Source organism: Hyaena hyaena, unplaced genomic scaffold, assembly GCF_003009895.1.
Source record: "Hyaena hyaena isolate Hyena2069 unplaced genomic scaffold, ASM300989v1 scaffold_1246, whole genome shotgun sequence".
Classification (NCBI taxonomy): domain Eukaryota; kingdom Metazoa; phylum Chordata; class Mammalia; order Carnivora; family Hyaenidae; genus Hyaena; species Hyaena hyaena.
The window spans coordinates 305,910-330,434 of NW_024081884.1; the positions used below are offsets into that span (position 1 = coordinate 305,910).

Genomic DNA, 24,525 nt, shown 5'->3' on the forward strand with positions numbered 1-24,525 from the left:
GATGAATGGTGGGGCATGAGTCATGGTGAGAGAGCACAAGTAAACAAGTGATTTCAGTAAATTACATTAGAGTTTCACTGGCTATCTGTTCCCATTGGGGTTGGTAGCCACTTTGGCTTGCCTCATTGTAGCTATCAGCCCAGACCAGCAGTTTGGAGTCTGGATTCCATGCTTTTCTTTGAAGTTGTACAGGCCTTTGCCCTGTGTTTATGTAGCTCCTCCATCCAAACATCTTGGGCATTTAAAATTGTCTCAGGAACCTAGTGTGTAACTTCCTAGCTGAGAGGAGAAACCGAAAATATAATCTACCTGCTAGAGTGTTGACATAGCAACAGATAAAGAAGCTCAAGAAAATGACTCTCCATTCTCAAAGGTACCCTGTGATGTCCTGTTTTTTTATTTTTCTTTGCCTGGGTTCAGTTTCTTCTTCACTGGTTTTGCATCTGATAAGATGAACATTGAGCATTTGCAGTATATTCATTGTCTGTTGTCAGTTACCAGCCACAGGTCACCAGCAGGACCTGCTGTTCTTACATTCAGCACCAGCCCTCTCCATTCTGTTTGGATCTACTTGCTTAGTATCAGGCATGGAAGCATAGGAAGTAGTAATAGAGAATGAATGATCCTGTTTAGTTTTCTTAGAGCAGAAAGTGATTTGAAGGAATGAGTACTCCAGAAGACCCCCATTTCCTCCACCACTGTGAAAGGAATGCCCTATGTTTTAAATAATGATTCATGTGGTATGCAGCATGTCCAAAGAATAAATGCAGAGATGAAAGCTTCTATTTGTTTTGCACAGTGAAAATAGAAATCTGGAAATTGCATCTGCTTCTCATTTAAATGTATTTTTTTCCTAATTATTTAGATGTATAAAGGCATCAAGCCAGGTATCAGTCAACAACAAAGGTCTTGTGTTATCTAAATAAAACCTCATTCCTGAAGCCACTGATCATAACACTTAAAATAGCTTAAAGATCTCAACATGGCTTTCATTGCAAAGTAATTATAATGTCTGGGTCATGAACAATATTATTTTTGTTTTTATTTTTTAAACCAAGTCTAAAGGTGTGGAGAAATATTGATAGAACTATATTTCCTGATACTTAATCACACCTGTAATTTAACCTTGGTTCTGGGTCACCTTACCTTTTCTTTCCTAGGCTTATTTATTTATCTTGATAGAAAGAGCACAGGCAGGGGAGGGGCAGAGACAGAGAGGGGAGGAGAGAATCCCAATGAGGCTCATCTGTTGTCAGCACACAGCCCGAAACAGGACTTGATTCCACGAACCATGAGATCATGACCTGAGCCAAAATCAAGAGTCCAGTGCAATGCTTAATCGACTGAGCCACCCAGGTACCCCCTGACTCACCTTACCCTCTGAAGAATAAACTTTGGAATCATGACTTCCATCTCTTGTTTGTAATACAGAAGGATAAAGACCCTTTAGGGTCTTTGGACAATTGGAAAGACCCTTTGGGGTCTTTGGATGATTGGATAATATGGATTTGTTTTTGGAAGCACATGCAAGAAGGTAGTGCTTCAGATACTAATTGGCATAATTATGACTCCCTCAATTCCATGACTCACAAAATAGAAGGGTCTACAATAAAGAAATATGTTTTTTATATGCTATGTAGCTATTCACAGTTACATATTGGCTAATAGAAACATTGTAATTTTGGAGAGAAATGAATTAGAAATTTTGAGGAAAAGGGCCCTTAGAACCAGCAAAGTCTCTGAACAGTGGGTGTGGTTGTGGGAGCCCAGACAGTGTAGTAGATCTGTAGCCTCTGGAAAGATCTGTGCTATGTACATGACCCTACAGCCAAAATGAAGATAGAAGCAAAGGAGGGTCTAAATGAAGGAGAGAGCTGTCACTGATTGATTTAGAAATGGTATTTGCAAGTCGATGTGAAAAAAGGAAGCTATCCCTGATATCGTTAACCCCTTCATTAACAAGACTTCTAGTTGCTCCTCTGCACAACTCTGATTGCAGATTGGCTCTTAAAAGAGGTCAGTCACCTGTTTCCTAATTTGTCCCAGTACAACTAGAAGCTGAAAAGATGTTGAATTGGGGAAAATGGACTTTAAATTGCCATTGTTTGACTGATTGATTGATTGATTGAGAGAAAGGAGAGAAAATGGATAGGGAAGAGGCAGAGGGAGAGAGGAAAAGAGAATCTTAAGCAGTCTCTGAGCTCATCATGGAGCCCAATGCAGGGCTAGATCTCACTACTGTGAGATCACGACCTGAGCTAAAATCAAGGGTTGGACGCTTAACTGACTGCACCACCCAGGTACCCCCATATTGCCTTTTAGATAATTTTTAGTATATTCTGTAGATGTAAATTGAAAAGTTTTTCAAAAAGAAAACTTCTCTATTTCTCTCTTGTTTGCCCACCATACAAACCTATTTCAGTCTTGTTTTACTAGCTTGCCAATCTACAGCACTCATGACCTTCCTGATATAATTGCATTTAGGATAAGAGTTTACATTTTTATATTTTTATCTGATTTATAATCTGCCTAATTTCCAAAAGGATTTGGGGCAGCAAGAGTAAATGACACTGGGAGTTACATTGATATTTTTACTTCTCATTTGGTCCATATTCTTTTAGACTGCATATATTTCCATAACTCTGAGCAAGGATCATATCTGGATGACCTTTAGTTCAGGGTAAACTTCACAGAATTGCAGGAGGTGGAAAATGAATTCCTCAGTATTTACAAAATCACCAGAGACACATCTGAATGATTTAAATATTCTGCCCAGTGTCTGTAATGGTTCTATTAATTATATTATTTTGTACTTTAGACAAGTTTCCTTTTGGGGGTGAGAGAAGAAGATGAAAAGATTTAGAGTATCCCTCAGATTGCTGTGTGACTTTGGGCAAAACACTGACCACTCTGAGCTCTAGATTCTACATCTGTTAAATGGGGATAATAAACTAACAGCATCTTTATGATGGGGTTGTTGTGAGGATCAAATGAGATAATGTATATGTAAGAGCTTAGTGAACAATAAGTCACTATGTATTATGCAGTCAGTGTGGGTGAATGCTTTATTTACTTTAATCTCAGCTTCATACAGTGAGAGAGACCAGGCCCTAGCTCTCTGGGATGCTCTGTGAAAAGTGCCTCATTGTGTTTGGGCTTTATTTATTGAATGCATTTGAATGAGCGATCATTCTAAGAGCCAAGAGTCATTCAATTTGATTTCACAATGGGGTGATGGGTGAGGCTGGAAACTACATTCTCAAATGCATTATCCAGAACACAGGAAACAAAACCACTTTTTAAAAGTGACTCATCTTTAATATCTCATAGCAGTTTTGAAATACTTCATTCATTCATTTTTATAGCAAACTCTTAATTGAGAATGTCATAAACCGCTTTGCAGAGAGAGGCAATCATGACCTGGGAAATTAAGTGGAGTAATTTACAAATAGGCTTTTGTCTGGCTGGAGGTTTTAGCTTATTCACAGTTTGCCTTTAGGTTATCTTAGCAACACACACTCCCCTTTACCCGTTCTATTGGCAGTATCTATTTTGGGTGCCCAATATATGCTGAAGATGAAACCAAACAGTTTCCTATATGTTGCTTTTTCCTGGCCTGCATTACAAAGTCCTTCTGACCCATTATTTTCAAAAACAGAAACTGATCAGTGTCATCGTTCTTTAAGAACCTTCATCTTTTCACCTTATCAATCTATTGTCTATCCAACTTTCTATGTGGGCCATATAAATATATTGTGAATGAATGAACTCTGGGCCCGTTTCCAACTAACATTGACCCAGTTCCTGGGCGAGTTCCCTCTTCTCTTGATTTCTTTATAATTGATAGTCTCCATAATCTGGCACTTGAGAAAATATATCATTTTTTTTCTTGCTTTAAAAAATATCTTGTTCCTCTTCCTCCCCACGTCAACTCTATTACAGCTTATGTGAAAAATGCAGACTGCTAAGTCTGATGCACTTGGATGAAACCCCTAGTTCTGCCATTTATGAGTTGGGGCACCTGAGATGATAATAATAATTGATTCATAGGGTTGTTGGAAGAGGTTAAAAAAAAAAAAGATAGTTCATATGAAGCATAAAGCACATAATATGAGCTCATTGAATCTTACTCAAAGATGAATTCATTGATTCTTCTCTAGACAAAGTTTCTTCTTTAAAGAGAGGAGGAAGAGAAATAACTTTCTTGTTTTTATTATTATTATTGTTTTTACCAAAGATAGATTGCCCCAACTTCCGCGCCTCCCCCCCCCCCCCCCCCCCCCCCCCAAACTCTTAACCAGTTAACTGTTGAAGACCCTGAGAACTTTCACCTAATTTCAGTCTTTCAGCTTTGTCAAATGTTCATCGGATTCAGTTCATTCCTTTTAACAAACATTAGTTGATCTCCTGTTATGTGCCAGGTATTGTGCTTAATGTGATCAAGAAAATGTTAAATACAAAATCCCTGTCTGCAGATTTGGGAAATACTTTTTAAAACCATGGATTCATACCATACTCCTCCCTCCCTGCCTCTCCTGTATACCTGTGCTGTCTTAAAAATTCAGCTTGGGGAAAGGGGGAAAAGAGTATCTATGGAGAGAACCCTGTGAACTATAGCTTCTAAATCAACAGGCTAAACATCTAGGATACTGTTTGTGCCATGTATAAGCCATACCATACATTTCATCCTATGGCTAATTTTTTTGTGCATAGTCACTATGTCTTACTTTAAAATCATTTGAGCCTTTTTGCTCTTATTTTATTAGGTATGGATTCAACATTTTAACTCATAATTTGCAGTTTTCTGATTTTTTATTTCCACATGCAATCCATTTGATCATAAAACAATTGATTGAAAAGCAGTATTTAACTAACTTAACACTATTAATGGTCCTCTGCCAAAGATTCCTGACCTGTTTATCTTTTTAAAGGACAGATATTCATACAATTTTTAACTAGGTTAGAGCAGCTTATTTATTTAAAATATGGATAAATTAAAAAAAAACCTGCATTGGTAATGCCAAAAACTCAGTAATTATCCATCTCCCTCCACCTGCAGCAACAAATAGCCAATAGGTTATCATTGACTTTGGTAGATTCATAGAACTTGCAAGTTGAGAAATAATGTCCAGTCATCTCTTCCTCAAATTGCAGTCCATAGGCCAACAACATCAGCAGAACTTGGGAGTTTATTAAGAACGCAACAAAATCAGAACATATATTTTAACAGAATCCTCAGATGATCTGTAAGCCATTCAAAGTTAGAATTGAAGTGCCACTTTAACCCCCTTTTTTTAAGAGATGAGAAAGTTCGAACTCAAGAGTTAGTGCAGGCTAAAGCCTGCACTGCAAGTTCAGAGTTCTCTTTTGTATTCAGGGCTGCCTCAGTGACTTTCTCACTGTTAACAGTGAAAGTAAGAGGCTGTTGCCCACCTATTCATTATAGGTGTGGTTTCATCTTATCTTAGTTTTCTGGCTGATGTTTGGTGGTCTAGAAAAGTAAATTTCAAGATCAGAGAATGACTTTCTCTTTCACCCTGATTTTTCTTGTGCAGGAGGTCATTTGGCTTATCATCATATATTGCATAAGCCTCCGAAATAACAATGAACCCTTAATGAGGCCATAACCCTTTTTATTATCATTAACGTTTGTCAGCACCTATGATAGGAATTTTACCATCTGACATTCTTTCCCCAACTCACAGCTCATGATTGTGTAGTACATCTCCACTCATACAAGGAGGATTGAAAAGGCTGAGCCAAACCCTGTTAACAAAACAGTCCCCTGAAGGGCTATAATATTGCTCGGTGGTAATATCATCCCTATGCATTTTATCTTGTACATGAAATCTGGGCTAATTATCATTTTCTCATATAGTACATTTTAGACCATTGTGTTTTTGTGTCCCTGCCTAGTTCATTAAGCAGGGTTTTACAGCTCCTCCAGTAACAGGATTGCTATTGACACTTTCATTAGACCCATAATTCAAATGCTTGTCTGCCTTCCAAATGGAAGCCTCTCAGTCCAGAACCACAATCTGGCCACCGACCGTATGTTGGCTTTTAGAACTGTCATAAACTCATCATCACATTCAAGTTTGAAGGGTCAAAATCTGCTTTCTTGGTGAACTGTCTCCATCCAACAAACAGTCAACGTGTTCTCCAAGAATAGTCAGCCAAGCTTTTTCTGTCTCTCTCTGAAAACTCTTCCAGACAGTTCTCAGTATAGTGCAACTATGGCACAACTAATCATTGCCTATATTTAAATAATTTTCTGTTTCATTCATTCATTCTGTTATTTTACCATTTGAGATCAATATATCCAATATTACGGCAGATGTTGTAGTGATTTAAAGATGAATAAGATGATCTCTGCCTTGGAGTATCTTATAGTCTGATAGATGTGTGTAAGTGGAATGTGAAAACTTTCACCACTAGGTTGTAAGCAGTTAGAATCGCTATAATTGTAGATTGCTGTGCTCTAACTAATGGCTGTTATCAACTGTTTTCTCATCAGTGGTTCAAATGGATATAGCATCAACCAGCCTCGGAAGGTCCACAGAAATGATTCCGATGGGCAACAGGGACAAAGTGGGTCTGGATCAGACAGCCAGTGTTCTGGTGATCATGAAAAATGGTCTTTGTTCTTTATAAGTGTTTTGTTTTTCTCTTTGACAAGGTTCCAGAAAAAGTTCAATGCAAATATTTGATCTAACTGACAATAAAGCTTTTTAGGAGTACCTACTAGACAATGAAAATTTCTGCTTTTAATGTTTGGAGAAGTAACTTATCTTGGGCCTTTGTGACTAAGCAGGAAATCTGAACAGACTTATGTAGCTTCAGTGTGCAATTGAGGTTTTCAACCTTTACAAATTGCTTTTAGCTATTTAATTGAACATACAATTGTAGACCATATATTTCAAGGTACAGTTAATTCTGTTTGATTTGAAAGGCTGCTGTTTGGGTACTTTGATTTTGATTTCTGACCAATCAAATCACAAAGGAAAAAAAAGCTTGTTTGTGGGTAATTTTTACATTTTTGAAATTTGCCTTTAAGGAGAAAAGAAAGAGAGGAAGAAATGGAAAATGTGAAAGTATAGTCTTGTACTGTATCTTCACCTGCTTTTTTAGTTCTTAGCCTTACTTAAGTATATACATTTGACTACCTCCTGCAACCAGACCCATGTCTGGACTCCAGAGAAAGAGGGGTTCTCTGCTGGACTCAACCATTAAGCAGAAGAAGGATGTAAATCTGGTGTCTATTGCCTATCAAGATAATCTGGCTTCATTTTGCAGTAATACTGCCATGGTGTTGGAAAATGACTTCAGCATTTTTCCCAGTGCATTTTATTCCACTGCATGTGCCTTTGTAAACATGCCCAATCGCATGATGGAGGTCAACAACAATGTAGGGTTTAGAAATTGTTGCTTAGAAATCACACTCACTTAAATACCTGAATCTGTCCATCAGCCATGCCATAGCTTATTCCAAGCTTGTGCAGAAGAGTGATTTGCAATCTCCTTGCTTTTCATTTCAAGTAGCATCACTCACTTTAAGCCAGATATTCAGGCCTCTTCAGAAGCCTCCAGGGTGAAGGACAAGTAAGAAGAAGCTTATCAAATCTTTCACAACTGGGGCCAACTGTATCTATTGCATCAAATTCGTTACATCTTTCTCTGGTATTTTATTTTAAAATCACACATTCTTCCTTGCATGTGACAAATAATGAGGATTTGCCACATAATTTCACAGTCCCAATGACTCTCTTTTGGTTCTACACATTTAATTGGTCATTCCTCAGGTTAAAAGCTGGGCCAAAATGACTGGGGTTAAAGGAGAGGATGTAATATTTATTTTTATAAGTTCTTCCCCTTTGAGTTATCTTCCCTCATCCCTTTTTTAATTTTTAATGCCTTTTATTTATTTCTGAGAGAGAGAGACAGCATGAACAGGGGAGGGACAGAGAGAGACCTTCCCTCATCTTTTATATTCTCAGGTTGCATAACTAAATTCTGTTTTGTTTTGTTTTTTCTGTTTCACTCTCAAGGACTTACCAATTTGGGCTTCTTCCAGTGCTAAAAACCGATTACAAATATGAAACAGATTTCACTACTGGACTTGAATGCCATATAAAAAATGAGAAGATCTTCAAAATAATTGAAAAAGATCCTCACCAAAGAATAGATGCAGTGTGGATGGCAAGAAATCAAGGAGGTAAGAGGTAAATTTCTAATAAAAACACGATTGTTATCTGGTCATTGGTATACCAATTATGCTTCTAGGCTAAAGGTTGCATTCTTCCTCAGTTAAGGGTCAGAACAGCATGGATCATTTCTAATTTAAAAAGTGTACCGGATAATCTAGTTGCCTTTTTTTCTGGGTCTGTCTGTCTAGCTATTAATTATAGAAATATTGCACAATGCTAGATTCTTTCTAAGGGCATCATTTTAGAGAAGCGGTATGCTTAGTATAGGAAACATCCTCCACAAAAAAAAAAAATACTCTCAGAGATGTTTACCAATTTCTTGTGCTTCATCTTGAAAGCACATCTTGAAAACCTATCTCCAGGATGACAAGGTAGCAAATCAGGGGTGTAGGGCAATAAAGCTCTTAAAAGTTGTTTATCTTGATGTTGGAAGAAAGGACATTCAGTCCCCCATAACCAAAGGGCAGGCCTTGGGTGAGGGTACCTGAGGTGGGCATGTGAAAGACCATACTGAGCAAGGATGTAACATAAGGATTTGAGGAGTTGGTGAAAGTGATTTTTGAAAGGAATAATGGAGAATGAACAGTGAGTAAGTGAGCTCCCAGAGTGCACTATTTGATAGGCTCAGGGTATTAGAAAACGAGAGAAAGTATGAAATGTTAATAGTAATTGCTGTGGACTGCATTCTTGGATCTTCATGAATGAGTAAAGGGTGGTATCCCCAAATTTTACATAAAATGTCTCTTTGGGTCTGAACACATGGCTGCAGCCCTCATTTCACTGAGAAATATTCCACTGAGCACCTTGGCAATGGGATTTCTTTTAAAATAAATCATAGTGTCTTCTCGGTGCCCATGCCTCAGTGTAAGTGCGAGGTTACCAGTTTTCTTCATATGGCCGAGTTTGGAAAGAGCAAATTTGAGAAGGTGGCCTGAACTCTAGTACTGGTGGGACCATTAAGTGGGTGATTGAACCCCAGTGAGTCATCCAAGGTAATGCTGCACTAGTTGTGAACACAGGACTTTGGAGTCAAACAGATTTTGCACAAGTTACTTAATCTTCGTTAGGCATTATTTCCCATATCTGTAATGCTGGGACATTAGTAGAATCTCCCTCATTGGGCTTTTTAATGACATAATGTATGTGAAGCTTCACAGTGCTGAGTTCAATAAATATAAGCCCTGTTATTATAGTTGTTATTATTCTCAGGGTGGTGGTGGTATTAATTCCTTGTCTTCAGTTTCCTTATCTTTCACATGGAAGGTTAAGATAAAAAGGTTCTCAGTGCTCCTTTCTGGTTCTAAAAATACTTTCTGTAATTCGTTGGTGAAAAGCACGAACCACAATAAGCAGGTAATGGTCAATGAGACAACTGTTGCGCCTTATATCTCTTAGAAATATTTGACTTCTTTTAAAGTGCCCCATCCTTGAGAGTGCCTGGGTGGCTCAGTCAATTGAGTGTCTGACTTTCGCTCAGGTCAAGATCCTGCAGTTTGTGAGTTCAGGCCCTGTATCGGGCTCGCTGCTATTAGTGCAGAGTCTGCTTTGGATACTCTGTCCCTCTCTCTCTGTCCCTCCTCCACCTGCTGTCTCTCAAAAATAAATATTAAAAGAAATAAATATCTGAAAAAAAGTCTTAAATAAATAAATAAAATGTCCTATCCTTGAGAGGGCTCAAGATTTCATTTAACATGTGTTTTACCAATGTGTACACTTGTATACCTGTACCACTTGTACCCTTACTGAATAGGAAGAAATGAGATGTAGTTCTTCTCTCTTCTATACCGGAAGTATTTATGGTTTACTCTATACCCATGGGGACAGTCGTGCTCCTTCTCCCCAGGAACGTAGGTAGCCACCAAAGTGTATTTTCCTTTTCCTTTTTTTCTTTCTTTTTTTTTTTTCAACCCTCCTCCTCCTCTTCTTCCTTTTTAAAAAGATACTAAAACCCTAGTTCTTCTGTGATATGAAATAGACAGCCCCTTTCAAAGACTTTTGAGCTATTTTTTTTCTTTATACTAGATGTTTTTGTTGTTGTTGTTAGAATCTTGCCCACAGAAATGTAATACTGATAGACTTGTTGACTGGTCCTAGAATATATCACAGTCCCCAAATACATCAAATTAAAAAAAAAAAAAAAAAAGGAAAAAAGAAATCAACATTGTTCTGAAAGGAAGGTAGTTAAAATTCAGAAAGAGAGATTCTTTAATTAACTTAATAAAATTACTAATGGAAGCATTTTAACTGCTAAATTTAATTTACTTGTCAAGATATCAGGCTACAAAGAGGAGGGAAGAGTAGGAACTCTGCTTTCCATTATGATGTACTCTATTATAGAATAAATTTGCTTAAAATGAAATATATCACCAAAAGCCATCAATGACATCTTAATTTGGAACAGCCAGTTGAAAAGTAATTAGACTATGAAGCAATCAGTTCTAGTAAATCAGTGTTTCCCTTTACATAAACATACTTTTTTTTCCCCTTTTTTTTTTTATTCTATTTATATACAGGAAAGACTTTCAGGTAGTAGGCAGGCAAAGATGCTGATTCTTTTGGCTGTCGGTGTTTTTACTTTACATTACCAAGCTGTCAAAACAAAATGTTTTATGATGGGTTTAAAAAATGTATAAGCATCTGATTTGATTTAATGTTTATATTTATATGTTGAACTGAGGAGAGTTTGCTTATCATAGGGGTTTAAAAGATTTACATTTGTCTGCTTCTTACTTCCAAAATGCTTTCCAGATCCACAGGCAGCCCTGACACCTTACTTCAATGAATGAGGCTCAGTCAAAAAGCAAACAAGAGCCTTGCTTCTCCCTGCAGGGTCCCTCCTAAGTTATATAAACAAAGGTAGAGAATGTGGTTGCTAATGATACATGGATGGGGAGGGAGGTGGGAGTGGTTAAAATTATCCTTGTGTTCAGTGTCTGATGGTTCACCATTAGTAATTTCTCAAAATGTAACTGACCTTCCTAGAAGTATGTTTGTTTATTGTTATGAAAGGCTAATAAGGGGGTTGGGTGGAACAAAAAATAGTCTGTATTTCATCCGATTTTGAAAAGTTACCTGATTTGGCTGAGGTATCAAGAATCGCAGTATTCAAGTCCTTTATATTAGAAAGCACTTTTGTGTATGTATCTTTTCTGATCACTCTGATAAACCTCTGAAGAAGACATTTTCAGCTTCAATTTACAGACATGGAAATGGAGGCCCAGAGAGGTTAAGTGACTCATGGAGATCGCAGAGTTAGTTAATGGAAGAGTGGGGGCTAGAACAGGGCTTCTAGGCTCCTGATACTGTTTCCACAACATCTGCTTCTGATGGTGGAATCCCATCTGTTTTATATGGAGGGGAAGAGGTGTGAGAAAAAAATAACTAGCTGAGATATCAATCACTCGGAAAAATATTTATGAAGGACTTCATTCAGATATTAGGGGGGTCACCATTGTCACCAGCCCTGAAACATCAGAGGGAATGATGAATTATGCCAAGGAGAACATTAGCTCAGAAGATAGAGAGCACCTTGCAATGTCATGCTTGTGTTAGTGTGTATTATCCTCTAGTGGGAGAGAATGGCATGAGAGAGGAAAATAAAGGACAGTTTTTAGTGAGGAAAATAAGCTACACCTTGTTATAAAAGGAGAAATGTGGGGAAGCCTCTGAAACACAGTTTCAGGATGTGCCAGCATGCAAATCCCTTAGCAGTATGCAAATGACCTCACCCTTATGGAGTAAATCATTTCCATTCTCTCCACTGCCTATTTAGAAATGTGATCATTGATAACAGCACTACAAGGTACTATTCTGAGTTGAAAAACACACTGGGAGGAAATCTAGTATGTATGATACAGTGAGATTATTAACATTCATAATAGTAGATAGGTGTGAAGTAACCTAAGACAATATAGTCTAAGTGCAAAAACAGACCTCCTTTGCACTATTGCAGTGAGAGAACTGATTAGAGCACATGGCTGCAGGCACTCTCTCCCTCCAGAATTCTAGTAAAAATGGAGTTTGTCATCACCAATGGCTGCTCAAAATCCTTATGTTGCCCTGGGAGTGGAGAAGGCAAGAACTATATAAAAATAGACAGGACAACTTAAAGTTAGCAAAGAAAGATAAGGCATGCAAAAGTGGGAAATGAGATATTGCTAGTAAAAGAGGTTGGATGGAGTATGGAAGTCTTTTATAAATGTATCAAGGAAAAAAAGTGATCCTCAAGAGAAAAAAGACCAGTGAATAAATGAGAAGAGGAGGGTGTGAAATTAATGATGTCTGAGATATTGACCTCCTGCTTTAAGTCAGTTTTTAAGAGAAAAATGAGAAGAAAATTTGGACAACTGGAAGGCAATAATGACTTTTAAAAATAGGTACCGACAAAGAGGATGAGGGGAAATTTAGAAAAAAATTAAACATTATGGCACATACAGATTGTAAGCTTCAGATAATATGCTTCTCAGGGAATTAGATTTCCTGCCTACTAACTAGGCACAGATATGGAAGAACAATACAAACTAAAAAGATGTCAGAAATTACTCAAAACAAATGTGTTTCGTATAACAATAGAATAATGATAGGGCTGGCCTGGGGAGCAAACACAGGATGGGCTCTCTTAGTGTTGTGTAAATTTCTGACATACTTGGTCATGCCTATGTGGCAATTGCAATTTTTAAAAAATTAAGGAAAAATTATTTCTCTTTTATTTAGCAAGTAAGGAAATAACCTCAATAATCCATGTTAACTACTGGGTATTATGTACAAGAGATACTATGATTGTCCCATAGGAGAAAGTTGGAAAAATAATGCAGTTCCTAAGACATTACTAAAATATTGATTACATATGGCCATGAAATTGGAAAATTTAGAGTGCAAAGGAAAAAAAAAAAAAGGATCTGAAAGAAAGTTTCAGATCCTAATAAAAAAATTAAGGCTAAACCCTTAAAATCCAGCTAATTCTTGGGAAGCTATTAGATACTTGGGAATAATCATTTAGGGACGTTTTTGTTGATATTAGGTAATGCATTTTTATAAGATAAAGATACAACTGTTAGTATTGGAGTTTTAAAGAAGGAATAATTTATTGGAAGTGTATTGATTTTTATACAGTTTTATTTTTATTTTCTTAATTTTTGTTGATTTTGAGAGAGAGGGAGACAGAGAGAAGGAGTGAGAGAGAGAGAGAATGCAAACAAGGGAGGGACAGAGAGAAAGAGTGAGAAAGAATCTCAAGCAGCAGGCTCTGTGCTGTCAGCACAAAACCCTACACGAGGCTCCACCCCAGGAACTGTGAGATCATGATCTGAGACAAAATGAAGAGTCAGCCAAGTGCCCCTTGTAAAGGTTTATTTTTAAGTAATCTCTACACCCAACTTGGGGCTCGAACTCACAACCCCGAGATCAGGAGTTGCATGCCCTACTGACTGAGCCAGCCAGGTATCCCATGGATGTGCATTCTTAAGGGAAATTTGTGCCTTGGAATATTTGCCCCTGAACAGTTTCCTTGGCATTCCTACATGGTGGGCTTAGTTGACAGATTGTAGTCATTGGCTTCTTGGTTCCTCTCATTTTCAGTGTCCTCTTTACTCTTTACCAGTTGCTCTTCAATAACTAAAATCTGAGATTTGTGGTATACTATTCCATTGGCCCACTGTATCCATGCTCTGTAAGAACCCTACAGCACCTCCCTTCAAGCTAGTTACAATCATAAGCCAAATGTGTAGTTTATTGTCAAGTCAGTGCCACAGTGAGGAAGTTTAGAGGCATTTGAAATCAAATGCAAAGAAATGTGGCAGAGATGAGACTTGACCTGCTCCCTGAAGAACACATGGAATTTAGACACATGGCACAAAGTGGGGAGAGAGAACATTCCAGAGTCTGTAGTAGTTAGAACAAAGGTCTAGACAGAGAAGTGCATCTGCACAAGGGGGTGGGAAATAGATATTTTCTGGTGGGGCAGATTATAAAAAGGCAGCAGGTGCAGCTGTGATGTGGTAGGGCTGTTTGTAATCTGAAGACCTAGACACAAATCACTACTCTTTTGAAAAAGTCATTTTATCTCTCTAAAGTTCATAGTCTAAATTTGTAAAATTAAGGGTCATCCTGTCCCCCAAGGCTTCCCTGCTAGGTGCCAGCCAGTAGTAGAGTCATGGGTTTAAAGCAGCTATATGATCACCTTCTTGCTTGTCACCCAACATTATGCTTTGCTTACACTGGTGTTCTGTTCCTCCACAGTTACTTTGTGCCTAAGAGGCATTTGATTCCTGGCATGCTACAATTATGCCATATACTTTTGCTAATTTTGGGTTTCATATTCCTTCCAAGATATTTAAGCGGTTTCAATGTTTTCTATTAACTTTTGATATTTTATTATAATCACTCCCAAGTGGGGTTGGGAGGAAGATAACCTGCTTCCCATTGGATTATGACTGTGAAGTTAAGGCAAAGAATTTATGCTGAGAGAAGGTGGGGGGGGATTCCATTCCATCTACAGAATGTTGGAGAATATTTCTGATGACTAGAATAGTAGAAGATTGTGAGTGCAAAGTGGATGTACGTAGCTGATTATTTTACATAAATCAGACCCCAAATCCAATAAAGCATTCAGCCCTCATCATTGAAAGCGGTTTCTGAATACTATTGAAGAAGGGAAGGAGGGGTGAAGGAAGGAAAAGGAAGGAAGATAGAAATTAAAAGAAAAGAGGGAAAATAAAAAAGAAAAACACGTAGGAAATAACATTTTTTAAGAACTCATTTTGAATCTATGTTGTATCACTTGGGTATACTTACCCACAGGTGAAAAAGACCTTTTTTTTTTTTTTTTTTTTTTTACTTTTCATGTCATTCTGTTGCTCTTCTCTACCTTCCTCTATTTACAACAACCTCACCCTTCTCAACTGCAAGAAAAAGTGAAAATTGTTGGTCCATTTTTTCTTATTTTTATTGATAGTTTTAGTAAAATCATTATACATAGAAAATTCTTTTAGAAATCCTTGGTTTCTTAATTTCTATACTCTAAATCTGAGTCCCAAGCTCTCAGGAAATCAAAGCAGTTTAATATGTCAATGTACACGTAGATAAAACTGAGAACTTCCTGACTAAAAACTGAGATGCTAATAAATAACAGATAATGGTTAAAAAAAAGTATTTTCCTCTTAGATGGAATAAATGCTATTAGGAATAAATAGTTCTTTTCTCATCTGGCTACTATACAGTGTTTTAAAAGGTTACTTCCATATTTTAGACAATTAACTTATGGCTCAAAAGACCTGAACAATAAAATTATGTATGCTTCAGTAAACAATAAATATGAGGAATGCTACAAACTGAAACTTGTAACAGTCAGCCAAAGCTATACTCAGAGGTGAAGTAATAGCCTTAAGTATTTTATTTCCTTGGGAGAAATTCAGGATAATTATGAATTAAATAAAAGAAAACCTCTAGAAATTAAATAAATATAAAACTATGAGGAAATAAGTAACAAAGATAATAATAGTAAAAGAATCAATAATCTAAAAATAGTAGAAGGGATTAAATCATCTCTAGGTATTAACAAAAACTATTTTATTTATATAACAATATAATGTTTATATTTGTCATATAAATTAAAATTACATTTAACATATACTATATAATGTAACGATATATTATTTATTAATTTATTTTATGAATGGCTTTTATTAATTGATAAAATCTGGTCAGTTTTAATAAAAGAGGGAGACACAAACAAAATTAGAAATGGGAGCATGGATTTTAGTATGGATTCAGGGACAATAAAAATCATAAGAGTTGTGTGAAGTTATGTTCTAATAGGTTTGAAAATCTCAGTGAAATGAAAGTACTTTGGAAAAATACAAATTACCAAAAGTGTTGAGGAATAATTGGAAAAATTAAAATAGTAGCCAAAAATGAAACTAAGTAACTAACCAGCTAGAAACAATCTTAAACAGTGATTAATGTATTTATTATTTATTTACTTTTATTTTATCTTTTAATGTTTTACTTATTTCTGATAGAGAGAGAGAGTGAGCAGGGGAGGGTCAGAGAGAGAGGGAGGTGCAGAATCTGAAACAGGCTGCAGGCTCTGAGCTAGCTGTCAGCACAGAGCCCGACGCGGGGCTCGAACCCACAAACTGTGAGATCATGACCTGAGATGAAGTCGGACGCTTAACTGACTGAGCCACCTAGGTGCCCCATGATTAATGTTTTTAAAGTATTAGTACTAAAACAAATCCTGGGAACTTCAAAGGCCTATTGATTTTAAATTATTACTAAATGTAGAAAAACATCAAAAACTACCAAATTTTATGATATTAGCATTACTCTGATACCAAAAATAGAGAAAGGTAGTAACATAATACAATAAAAAAGTCTATAGACCTCTTCCTCTTGTAAATATAGATAAAAAAAAAATGAGCCAAAACGATTCAACGGTTCATAATATGAATGGTCTTCTCATCATGGTGTGGTGGGTAGGCTCAGTGTGCATTTCAGAAGGAAGTGAGGAGGTCCTTGCATTTTCTATTCTTTATCAGAAGAGGACTCAGTCTTGGAAAAGTGGCAGGCAGGTAGAGTAGCTTCATCAACTCTGTGACCGAACTGAAGATCACAGAAACAATCAGAATATTTCTTCAGGAAATGATTCGATACTGCATATATTTGCTTCAGTACAGGGACTGGGGTTAAAGTCATGAAGCCGTCAAGCTTTACTTTTTGTTGCTTCTACTATTTTTAAAGTCAATGTTTATTTAACAGAACAATTATAAATCAGTGTTCTGTATTAAATCTGAAATATAAACAGTCCACGTGGGAGGCACTGCATGTAGTTCAAAGAGGTCAAAGTAATTGTTAATTGCCATAAACCTCATGCGAGGTGGGCACCCCCATTATATTTGTTAGTGATCTGGTTCCTTCTTCACTTCCCACTGGTGTCATACCCATTTCAAAGATCTATTTCCCTCTCCCTCCCCTCCTCCTCCCCTTCATCTCTACTTCCGTCTCTTTTTCCTTCTCCCTCTCTCTAGCCCTCTCTGTCTCCCTCTCTATCCTTTCCTCCCCCACTCTCATGTCTCTGAGTCTTTGTATTTTGGGGGGAGTTTGGCAAGGAGGGCCTTTATCAAAAGAAACCTGAATGGGACCCTCTTTGAGAGGAAAAACCTGCCTTTAAGTGACATTCTTAATTTATGGGTAAGAGCTGCTACTGTACCTGTGTGAGGTTCCCACGAGAGTTTCACTAAATGTGTCTCTGCCAATACCAATGACCGGAAGAGACCTTCCATTAACTTCTGAATTAGCCAAATGGGACAGAGCTTAATCTAATATGTGTTATTTCATTTTCTAGGTTACTTGTTTTAAAGGAAATAAAGTATACTCATAGGCTGTCTAAAACCGTCCTGGGAGATGTGCATGGAAGGACTCCATCTAAACAGTATTGGCTCCTGAGAAAGCTGGGTGCATGCCTGAGGGCCCAATTTAGCTTGGTGGATGCCTTTCTCACAGTAGGCAAAGCAAACCCCTAATTCCAAAGAGCTTTGAGAGAAATTGCACATTAGTGAAAATGATGAGTGCTTGTGCTGAAGTTTTAAGATGCTGTAATAAAGGGGCTTTTTCCTGTTTTGATACCTCCACCAATGCCTATTTGAATTCTGCATGGAAGTGGCATTCCTCACAGTAACCGTGATCTTTCCTCTTTGGCCTGGTATGACAGTGCTGTGAGCAGTCTAGTCATCATCAGAAGCAGATTGGAAACTGCTTCTGAAACCTCATAATCCAGACTGGCTTCTGAGGAGGCAGAGTGGTATAGTGGAAAGAGAACTCACTGCCTAAAGACTAAATTTCAGCTGAGTGACCTTGAACATAACTCCCCCTGGGCCTCAGTATCTTTATCAAATAGGATTAATAATATTTGCTCTGCCTATTTTCCATGATTATTATATTGATCAGATGAGATAATGAATATAAAAGTGTTTGCAAACTGCAAAGCTCCTATAGAAATTTAAATTATTTTTAGTGTTATCTGGCATATGGAATGGTCCAACAGGTTTCTGAGATCTTGTAGGTATCTTGGCAATGTCTTCTTGACTCTCTAGGATTTTCATGAAAGCAAAATTTGCTAAACAGAGCTAGATGCATGCAGCTCTCTCTCTTTTTATAGCCCTCCTTCCCAACTGCCAACCCTATTCATGGGACTTAGGAATGTGCCAAGGTTAGAAGACTCAGACATGGGGTGTGAGCCATAACTTCTAAATCAGTTCTGGAAGGATGCCAGACCATCAGTTTAGAAAAGTGATTTGAGTGTCTTCCTGAGGACAAAGAATTACTTAGAGAGTGTATCTTTCAAGAACATGTTATTGAAACTTGGAAAAAAGAGTTTTAAAACATGAGAACACTAGTATTAAAGGCACTCTAAACCAATTACAGCATATTTACTTGGATTTCAATGGGCGGGATACCCTTTTCATTATTTGCAAGCTTTAAGAACATTAGAAACACTTCACTGAAGACAATGTAATATCCAAATCTGAAGTAGGCTGTTGTTTGTCCATTTAATCCACTTTCTTGCTTTTTACCTTCTTCATGAAGGCAGAAGAGCACTTAAATGTTTTTAGAATGCACAATGTACCCTGAGTAGGCAGTGTACTTTTGGAAAGTTAGTACCCTTTGTCCCCAGGAAAAAACATATTGTATCATCCTTACCCTACCCTGGAGTTGCTGTGTTGGAATAGGAGCCATGATAGGGACAGGTTTAGACCTCTGAGGCCTTAGCACAGAAAGGCCTTGTCATTTCCAAGTGTTAAAAGATCATTCTGCATGCTTCAGGAAGAGTTTCCTTGGGGCCATGGATGAAAGATGGGGATAACAGGCATAGAAGCCTGAGGGAGACTTATGTTCAGAGGTGTCCGGTATTTTAAAGATGTGTTATCCACAAGGCATTGACTGCCTTCAGGTAATGTGAGGGCTTTCAGCATTTTAGTGCCCTTTAACCAGACACTGGTCAGTGAACAGAGAGAGAATATCTAGTTTTGTTGTGTTTTGTTTCCCCCCTGATTGCCTCTGTGTATGGGTTTGAAGTGAGTTTGGGGACCGTACAGTGCACTGGGGAATCACTGCATATCATCAACTATGGCCCTTTTCTTCATGCCAGTTAAAAGAGGCTCAGGCTGTATAGACTTTTCCTTTGAATCTTATATTTCTCCCACTTCCCTGGGGTAGGAGACTCTCCCACTTAGAAGAGCCTTGACAATGCGTCCTGTAACACGATGGCTTATGGTGCCTGCCCGTCTTATGCCAACTTCCCAAGCCTTACATGTTTCAGTGGTACCCAGGTCCTGCTTCAGTTTGGATGGACCCGTACTATGCATCCACACTTGACTCTGAGTCTTTTGACACGAGGGCTTCTGGGTCCCACTGCCTGGAGTAGCTCCGAGAGACCACAGCCAGACTGGGGTGGGGGACTTTGCCAAGGTTTCTGAGGCTCCCTTCTCTCTTGGTGTTCTTCTTCTCACTGATCGCCTGGCCAGGATTTGATTCCTCCCTCTGTTGTCACTATTGCTGTGACTTGAAGCCAGTTACTTCGTGCCCCTCCAGGACGATAACTCCTCATCTTCTTAGGGAGGGAAGGATAACTGCTATCACACTCAGATTCCCTAATTAAGTGGTTAAAATAATGACTTAAACACAGTAAGGTCAAAAGTCAAAGGTTCATAGTCAATAGCAGATTTTGTTTCACAAAAGCATTCAAAGACCTCAGCTAATGGTAGTTCTGCTCTTGGCAACATGTGGTTTCCGAGGTCACAAGGTCATATGGGCTCTAGTCTAGAGAAGAAGAAAGGGCACATGGGGAGCCTGTACCCTCTTCTTATAGGTGGTGGTCCACAGTGGCACACATCCCTTCTCAGCCTAGAGTATTGACAAATACTACCCATAAAGCCATGTGAGGGGCAGGGTGGCTGAGAAAGCCATATCTTAGTAAGAGGTCTGAAGTGTGGAAGAAGAACCGGATGGAGGCCATTTTGGTGTACAGCTCCCTCTGCAACATACATCATGTCTGGCCAGGTTTCCTAGGTTAGTATTATTTCTAGTTGTTACCAGCATGGGCTACTTTTCAATTTCTTCTGCCACTTACTAGTTTCATGATGACGAAGAAGTAACTAAACAGCCTGGGCTTCAATTTCTTCATCTTTAAATGGAGATAAGTTAACTCTTACCTGGAGGGATTATTGTAAGAACTGAATGGGTTAATTCCCACAGGACTTAGGAGAGAACAAGGTGCTTATCATCCCTCAATAAATGTTAGTGGTTCAGTCAACCTTCTGTGAGTTCCTAAGATTCAAGATTGAGGCATATGGTAGAATGGGGCATTTATTCTCTTTGTGATGATTTGTGAAACAGGGTGCTTCTGTACTTCATAATGGCTTTAGTAATAGCATTGCCCTGTCCCTGAGGTCATAAGCAATCTAAACTTCTAAATGCAGATTCCAAGTAAGAGACAGAGAGGGAGTGAGGAAGGGAAGGGTAGAGGGAGTGAGGAAAGGAAGGGTAGAGGGAGTGAGACAGACTGACTCCCCATTGGACTGACTGAGCCTTACTTGGAACTGCCCTGCTGTGGGAACTTTGTACTCAGTCTTCATTTGTTCCCACTCTGCCTCCCCTTTGTAAGGTCAGATCTGCACTGGGGTCTGAAGGCTCTCCCTGCCTTCTCCAGCTCCCTCTCCTCCTTCGTCTGCAGGCATCTCCTCTACTAAACTTCTCACATATTTAATCCCATTTTGGCATCTGCTTCTCAGAGAAGCCAGATAACGCACTAAGTATTTCACATATATGTACTCAACGTAAAATGAAGATCTCCCGGTTATCCTCATGCAAACCGCAAGAAACTCTTTCTCCAATTTTAACATTACTTAATAGACAGCTCATGCCAACATTTCATTTATGTAGACAGCGGCTAGTTTCCTATAACAGGGCTACCTTCTTCAGGGTACATCCTGTAGAGCATGTACAAAGAAGGTGAGAAAGCCTGTCCTACTGCTGGATGTACTGCTTTTGGACCCGAAAGCATGCCGGCTTGGGACAGACAATGCCTGCGACAGGGCAACTGAGCGATCCACGGAGGCACACCTGCCAGCTCCTCTGTGACGGCACGTTTTGAGTAATGGTGTGTGAGCATCTGCCTGTCACTGTGTCAGGTGGCAGGACTACCTAGACAAAGGCCTGTTCCCCACCCTCACAGGGCTCACAGGCTGGCTGTGCACAGATAGTTCAACAGGCAGTTGCAGTTTCTCTTGTTGGGTGCTAGGCGAGAATAAATTCTGGGTGCTGAAGAATTACAGGAGAGGGCCCTTTATGAAGGAGGGCGTTGGGACCTTGGGAAGGTAAAAACTGAGCTGTGGGCTCCTCAGTGTTGACTAGAGGCTGAAGGGAGATGAAAAGCAGCTGGTGTCCATTCTGGAGGGCATGACAGAGTGGGGAACATCCAGTCAGTTCCCCTGTGCAGCTGGTGGGGCCAGGTGAGGGCCCGGAGGGTGGGCCGGAGCAAGCTTTAGTGCTCTATGGGCAGAACTATAAACAGTTCTCAATATAGTGTAAACACAACTATAACAGAGTGTGATGGATGCCATCATACGGCCATACAGACAGCAAGCCTGTTGTCGCCAGAGGAATGGAGGTGTGCTGAGCGTCTTTAAAACCTCAATATCCGAATGGCTTGATGGAAAGTACAGAAAATGAGGAAATATTAAAATTTATTTTTCAACTTGCAGTTAGCCACCTCTTGGTGGCTCAGTTTGCTGCTTTCTGTAAAAAGTAGTATTTCCTTTTACTTGTTCTGAAAATATATTAATTAAGCTTCAAGGGGTGGGGTATAGTGTGGGGTATGTGACCAGACACTTAATAGTAACATCCTGGACATGGACCTTGTTAGTGATTTCATATACAACCAATCCTTTAAAAAATCACACATTTTTGTCATGTTTTCCTTTAGGCTTTATTATATAGTGAAGAGCCCTGCTTCTTTCTCTCTCTTTTTCCTGTTCTTCCTTTTCTTTTTCTCATCTCTTTTTCCTACTTGGTCATCTTCCACTCAGTCAAGCTGTGAACAAATGATTTCCAGGTTTGGTGCTCCCTGAACATGTGAGAAGCTCTTTGGTCTGTTTGTGATTCCCTCTTGCCAGCCAAGGTAACCATATTTGACCATCACCCTCTGAACCCTTGGCTTTCAGTGGAACCCTGGGCCATGTGTAGATACGACTCCGAATAGCATGCCAGCCGCTCTAAGACACAGCACCCCTCCCTCTCTCACCGTTCCTGAGAACAGTTGGCCCCCATCCCAATTCTAGAAAATATCCTGTAGTACGTGGGTCCATGGAGCAGCTTAGAGTTCTTAGTTGGCTATTCCTACCTAATGACATTAGGTGCCTTTCTGGCTCCTTCCTCATTTGGCCTTTTCGGTAATCTGACTCAGAAGGGCTTTTAAAGTCCCCTGTAGGAACTTGCTGCTGTCAGAGGGCCCCAAACAGTGGGCCCAGATCTTTGGAGTAAATCAACTCCATTAGACAAACCCAGAATAGGAAAAGCTCTGTTTATCTGTCAAAAACCAGAGTTTTCAGTGACATACTTTTAAAATAGCATGCACCTTATATATAAAATATTGTTCCATTTCTACTTAGCTTTCCCAGGAATACATGTACTATGTAAAACAAGACACACCTGTATAGGTTCCCAAGGCTCCGTGTCCTGTTACTTCTACTGCTGCTTCATTCTTCTGTCACTGAAAATAAATGTGTGAGAGGCTTGCCACACACCGGGATATTTTATTTTAAACTAATTGGACACAAATAATTTTAATTTGGGTTATGATCCAAGTGAAGCTGCAAGTGAACTCCTATTTTAAGCCAAATCTATCTCTCTAAGTGACCCCACCAAATTTTTTTCTGCCATTGAAGAGCGTGCTCCTTCTCACCCTTTTAGATTCTGCTAGCACAGATATTCTTTAAAAAACAGGTAGGCTTCTCCGGGCTATGTGGTTCTTCTTTGTCTGCCTGGTGCTGTTGAAGGGCAAAGGGCATTTGAAAGCATTGGTCTTCACATAATGCTACCACCTTGCTCTTAGCTTCTTCCATCACCACATGAAAGTTGCCGTGAAAAAACACACATCAAAGAGTGAGTCCCATTGAAAAGGCGAGCGCTGCCTGCTGAGCTGGCATTCAGAGCCAAGGCTTTTGTTTCAGTGGTGACTCTGACTCTCCTCCACCGAGTTTCCTGTTAACTCTGGTGTGGGTTCTGACTCTCTCTTGATGATATTGGAGTGTGTGTTTGTGGCACTCACTTTTAATCAGTGCATTTGAGTTTCTGAAGTAAGAACTTCTTTCTCCAGCAGGCTGAAACTTTTGAATGGAAATACCATCTTTGGCTAGATTTGAACTTAGTCCAGGGATACAGTTTTAAATCTGGGTCCCCAAACTTAACTCACATTTCCGGAAGGGAGATTTTCCTTTATTTTTTTTTTCTTCTCCCTCCCTCCCCCCCCCCCCCCCCCCCCCCCCCATCGATGGTTTGATAAGTATGCTCATCTTTTGGAGGGAGAGATGCTTCCTTGAGAAGGGTTTATGTAGGGACTATGGCAAGAGGCAATGTCTGGCTCTTTGCATCCAATTTGCTGCTTCCTGCTTTGCCCCCTCCCATCCTGACCACTCTATCTGCAGAGTGTGAGGGATTAACTCTCAGCTGGCTGAGCTACTGATCTGCAGCCAGTGGGCCTCTGCTGTTGGTTCAGAAGGTTAGAATGAAGTGGGCATTGCATTACATACAGAGACTTACAAGTCTCTAAAAACATCATAGATATCTCTTACTAGATTGCCCAGCCAGCCACAGGTGGTTAGCAGGATGCTCTTCTGCTATATCCTTGCTAATGGACCATTATCTGTCCCTCTTCAGTGTCCAGGATTCCAAACCACCATTTGCTTAAGTGGCAGCCAGGAATCCACATTAGGTATAGTTATGAACTAGACAGAGCTGGCCTTCCCAGACTTGCTTTGGCTTTCCTCTGCATTTCATCCCATTTACCTCCAGACATTTCTCACTCTGCAAACAAAACAAGTTCATATAGTCAATAATATTTTTTAAATAATTATTTTTTTAAAGTTTTATTTATTTCTGAGAGAGAAGGAGAGACAGCGTGAGCAGGGGAGGGTCAGAGAGGGAGATACAAAATCTGAAGCAGGCTCTAGGCTCTGAGCTATTAGCACAGAGCCTGACACAGGGCTCGGACCCACGAACCGTGAGGTCATGACCTGAGCCAAAGTCGGACACTCAACCGACT

At 39.2% G+C, this 24,525-nt stretch overlaps 1 long non-coding RNA gene across 1 annotated transcript in view; it reads left to right on the forward strand.

The window, feature by feature from the left end:
• LOC120224793 overlaps positions 1-24,525 on the forward strand; it is a 376,847-nt gene that overhangs the window by 262,524 nt on the left and 89,798 nt on the right. Inside the window, exon 2 of the long non-coding RNA XR_005526663.1 lies at positions 8,049-8,215. This is a non-coding gene — a long non-coding RNA (uncharacterized LOC120224793). The remainder of the gene's footprint in view (positions 1-8,048; positions 8,216-24,525) is intronic.